This window comes from Pagrus major, chromosome 13 (assembly GCF_040436345.1).
Source record: "Pagrus major chromosome 13, Pma_NU_1.0".
Lineage (NCBI taxonomy): Eukaryota > Metazoa > Chordata > Actinopteri > Spariformes > Sparidae > Pagrus > Pagrus major.
The window spans coordinates 17,349,324-17,355,000 of record NC_133227.1 but is presented as its reverse complement, the minus strand read 5'-3'; the positions used below and the strand labels follow the sequence as shown (position 1 = coordinate 17,355,000).

The following is a 5,677-nucleotide window of genomic DNA, read 5'->3' as shown; positions in this document are numbered from 1 at the left end:
TTTTGTCCCAAATGCAATGTGTAAATGTTCCTTGAGCCTCATTGCATTTAAAACAAGTGTCAGGTATATTTCTGTTATATTTATTCAATTTGACAGGGGTTACATAAGACTGTATCAACCAGTTATATTGAAGTAATGGTAAATGATGAATGGACTGTACTTATATAGCCCCTTATTAGTCTTAGCGACCACTCAAAGCACCATCATTCACCCATTCACACACACATTCATACACTGGTGACAGAGGCTACGATGCAAGGTGCCACCTGGTCATTAGGAGTGATAACCATTTATATGCACACATACACCGATGGAACTTAGTAGCTTTAAACTAGTGTTAGCTCTTTGTGTCTGAGCCTCCTCACAGTCTGTGGTTGAATCACTATTTGAAATGTCCACTTTCAAGTCTGCCCTCCATGCCTCAAGTTTGGATACTGAGGTTTCATTAGAACCAGATGTAAGCCAGTTGTATATTAATGAAATCAAACCAGTACTGTTGCAATTCTTTGTATTTAATTCTTCCAAGGGTGAAAGTGCAGGAACTACCAATGACCGTTTTTGCATAGATAAAATAAAACTCCTTATTTGCAAGTATCGGGATTTTAGATATTTCAGATATTTCCTCAAAAGTCGTTAGAACCTCTTCTGTATATAGGTCGGATAGGTCAGACTCAGCCCTTTCCTTGTCCACAGCTGGAATCCAACATCCAGTTTGCCTGGTTTAAACAAAAATTGCTCCAAATTGGACTAAATTGTGACAAGGTGTTAGATATATTCATATATTTCTTTACCTCATACCATTGTTGGGATCCATAGATGAAGTCGTTCATTGTGGATACCAAAATGTACTGTGAACTGAACTCAGTTCCCCAGAATTCCCCAGTCTTCACACCGAGGTGAAAAGACTGCCAAGAGACCCAGCTTTGAGCTACTATTGGTCAGGGTGACGGACCCCCCACTGACCAGGTAGTCAAATCTCCATCTCCTTCCTTTGTTCTCCCACAGGGCTGCCTTTCCTCTTCACTCTTCAGATCTCTTCTCCCGCTCTTCTCCCGGACCCTCCTCTTGTGTTTTTCCTTGACTCCTTTTTTCAGCATATTCACTTGTAGTACACCTTTACTTTCAAGTTGTGACACTTTTTACATTGATCTGGATTATTTAAATATTATTTATTGCAGGATTAGTAATAGGCAGGGACAACCACAACTACTCAGCAGGCCGCCATAACCGGAAGTCCCCTAATGAATATTTGTAAATGAGTGACATCCCAAAATGAAGAGATCAGAGATCACATTGTGCAATGTGGTTTCTAGGTGCAAGGCAAGAGCTTTGGCTAAAATCTTCACATCACTATAAAGCATACAACATTTTCCATACAGCATTTTGAAGAATATCGCATTTGAAATTAAATGGAAACGGCAAAATTCGACACTTCCATTAATTCGCAAAAAAGTTTGTACACTAGTTTACGGTGGTTTTTGTCTTTTGCAAATCAGAGTTAATGCACAAAATGTTTGATGGGAACAGATTTGCCGAATAAACTCTGATGTAGCAACACATGACTGATGAGCCGTTTCAGCTGTCTGCGAAAAACATGTCCGTAAGCAGTAGTCAAACTGACTCCAGACAGCATGCAACGTGGACAATGCTAGCTGACAAGCAAGAACAATTACAACTTGCCCTATCAAAAGTAATTCCTGAAGATCTCCATTTTGTCTCCTGGTTTGTTTACCTCTAGCCTCTGTTTACTTCCACATCCACGCATGACGTAGCCACATAGTCTACACCCTGACGAAATTACACTTTACATAGCCTAGTTCATTCGTTCAAAACAGTTTATGGAAACGCACCAGATTAGCCTTTTTTTAAATATTTTTTTTTGTGAACTTTCAAAAGTTTGCTTAAAATTCACTTGACATTTTATGGTAACATGGCTATTTTTGAGGAGAGAGATTGGTCGTATGAACCACATTCAGTGGTTATGTTACCTGGTTTAAGCAGGTGGGTTATTGATGCTTCAGTCAGTGTATATATACCCTTCACACTTTAATTAACAAACATGTACACCAAACAAAAAATGGTAAAATATTCACTTGTTTCATTGATTTCAAGAAAGCTTTCGACTCTATTTGGCATGAAGGGCTCTATTACAGGCTTCTACACTGTGGTATAGGGGGCAAAATGTATGATCTGGTTAAATCAATGTATTTGGAAAATATGTGTGCTGTTAAAATTGGAGACAAACAAACTGAATTCTTCACCCAGAGAAGAGGTGTACACCAGGGTTGCAATTTAAGTCCGACTTTATTTAACGTGTATATAAATGAACTTGCTGTTGAGTTGGATCAGTGTGCTGCTCCTGGCCTCTCCCTCCTAGATAGAGAGGTGAAGTCTCTGTTTTATGCTGATGACCTTGTTCTACTGTCTCCTACTGAACAAGGACTACAGCAACAGCTGGACATAATAGGAAAGTACTGTCAGAACTGGGCTCTGGCAGTACATATGAAGAAAACTAATGGCATGATCTTTCAAAAACACCCCAGATGTCAGGAGAACAAACACCAATTTACCATAAATATATATATATATTTTTTTAACTGAGTTCTCTGAATTTTTATCTACCGCTTTGATTAAATATGACAAAATAGTTCTGCTCGGTGACCTTAATGATGCTTTGGATTCCAAAGCAACCGAATTTCTGGATCTTCTTTCTAGTCTCAACTTCATCCAACATGTCACTGGCCATACTCATAATCTTGGTAATACTTTGGATCTATTACTGCTGGCCTCCCTTCTATTCTTCAGGTCCCGGTCTCGGATCACTCTTGTGTCTTTTTTAACCTTCTCACGCATGCACAGACTATTCGCTCTGAACCTAACCCTCACTCTTTTCGTTTCATTAACAACCATGTTCATGTTCATGATCAGCTAAAGTCCCTTTTAGCTGATCATTTGACGGATAAACTTGAGTCAAAAGTCAGACTTTCTCCAACACGGCTATGTCTGTCATCAACCTTTCAGATAGCCTAAACAGTGCACTGTTAGAATCGCTCGAGTCCTTTGCCCCTCTTAGAACTAGTAGAGGCACTCAAACTAAATCTGTGCGTTGGTTCTCCGACCTCACTCGCTCGGCGCACCTGTAAATCAGAGTCCTCACGCCTTGCCTGGACTCTTAGTTTTAAACGTTATAAACATGCACTTTCTGCTGCCAGATCTTCTTATTTCTCCAACTTGATTAAAACCAATAAGAACAATCATCGGGTCCTGTTTAATACTGTGGCCAGGCTTACACACTCTTCACCTGTTCTGAGCCCTTCTTTCACAGCTAATGATTTTCTAGAGTTTTTCACTGGTGAAATCTCCCAAATAAGGAACAATATCATTAGCCAGCAGCTCTCTAGTACCATGACCGGCCAGTGCTCTGTGTCCTGGTCCATGAGTTCACTCTCTCAGTTTAAACCCATTTCTGCTGAGGCCTTGGCCTCAATGGTTGCCGCCTCAAAACCAACAACGTGTTCACTAGATCCCATCCCTTCTGACCTCTTTAAGGAACTTTTTCCTATTCTGAATGCCCCTATACGTGCCATCTTGAACACTTCCTTCTCTGAGGGGTGTGTCGCCTTAACCTATAAATCTGCTATCATTAAACCAATCCTCAAGAAACCCAATAGCGATCCACTGGTTCTTGCCAATTATCAACCTGTCTCCACTCTCCCTTTTTTATCCAAAATACTTGAGAGAATTGTTGCTGATCAACTGACTGCCCACCTTTCTGCCAATAATCTCTTTGACAATTTTCAGTCTGGTTTCCACTCCTGTCACTCTACTGAGACTGCCCTACCTAGAGTAGTTAATGACCTACTTGTCACTGCTGACTCTGGATCAGCCTCCTTACTTTTAATTCTTGACTTAAGTTCAGCCTTCGATACCGTAGATCATTGTGTGCTTCTACACCGACTGGAGCATTACGTTGGTGTTCACTGGCTGGCGCTCTCATGGTTCCAGTCCTACTTATCTAGTAGAACCCTATGCGTTAGTTTTAATGACTCTTTGTCAGAATGCTCTACGGTTACCGCTGGTGTGCCCCAGGGGTCTGTCCTGGGCCCTCTGTTGTTCTGAATTTACATGCTCCCTCTGGGTAGGATAATTGCAGAATATGGTATAAAGTTCCATTTCTATGCTGATGACACACAGCTATACATTCCACTACAGCCTAATGACCCCTCTCAAATACAAAATCTGGAAACGTGTAAGCCGAATCAAGATCTGGATGAGTCATAACTTTCTCATGCTTAATACTGCTAAGACTGATTTGCTGGTGATTAAGCCTAATAACTATAAGTACTTTTCCGAGAGTCTTTGTCTTAATATTGATGGCTGTTCGATCTCTGAAAGCACACACATTAGAAACCTAGGTGTTATTTTTGATCCAACCCTGACTTTCCAGACTCACATCAAGGAAATCACCAAGACGGCTTTCTTTCACCTGCGTAATATTGCCAAAATCCGCCCTGCTCTATCCCGGTGTAGCGCCGAGGTGGTTCTCCATGCCCTTGTGTCTTCCCGTTTAGATTACTGTAATGTCCTTTTTTCTGGCCTCCCCATCTGTACTACTAGGAGTCTTCAGCTTGTGCAAAATTCAGCCGCCAGACTTTTAACAAAAACAAGTTTTCTGTCACATAACTCCTGTCCTGGCATCATTACATTGGCTGCCCATTCAGGCTAGAGCCGATTTTAAAGTTCTTCTTCTAACTTATAAGGCCTTAAATGGACTTGCACCATCTTATTTAACTGAACTACTTACTCCCTACATTCTGCCACGTCCTCTTCGTTCTCTTAGTTTGAACCTCCTTGTCATCCCATCAATCAATAAAAAGTCAGCTGGTGGTAGGGCCTTCTCATACCGTGCTCCTTTTTTATGGAATGGCCTCCCACTAGATATCAAAGAAGCTACATCCACTGCAATTTTTAAGTCCCGTCTTAAAACATACCTCTTTACCCAATATTTGGTTTAAACTAATTCTTAACTGTTTATCATTTTCCTCTGGTGTTTTACTATTGTTTTATTGTCTGTTATTATTGTACTTGATTTTATTGTAAAGTGTATTGAGACCATGTACCATGGTGATTTTACACTTTAAATAATAAATTGATTGATTGATTGATAAATAATCACATCATTGAACATAGCATGAGTTATACCTACCTTGGTTTAACCATTACAGCATCAGGGAGTTTCAACATGGCAGTGAATGCACTAAAAGAAAAAGCTCGAAGAGCCCTATATGCAATTAAGAGAAAATTTTATAATTTCCAAATTCCAGTCAAAATCTGGCTCAAAATATTTGATAGTGTCATCCAGCCCATTGCGCTGTACAGTAGTGAAGTCTGGGGTCCACTCAGTCATCAGAGCTATACCCGCTGGGACAAACATCCAACAGAATCTTTACATGCAGAATTCTGCAAACACATTTTACACGTACACAGAAACACACCAACAAATGCATGTAGAGCAGGATTAGGCAGATGCCCACTGATAATTAACATTCAAAAGAGAACACTCAACTTTTTTAACCACCTGAAATCCAGCCCCCGAGACACCCTCCACTCCAAAGCCCTCCAAACTCAAGAGCTGAGCCCAGAAAAGAGACCCCTATGTCAGTTGGTACTGAGGCTA

General features: G+C 40.6%; 1 pseudogene; it reads left to right on the top strand.

Annotated features, from left to right (window-relative positions):
* The window catches only part of LOC141007356 (uncharacterized), a 25,950-nt pseudogene extending 20,935 nt beyond the window's left edge, over positions 1-5,015 (top strand).
* Positions 5,016-5,677: the final 662 nt, after the last annotated feature.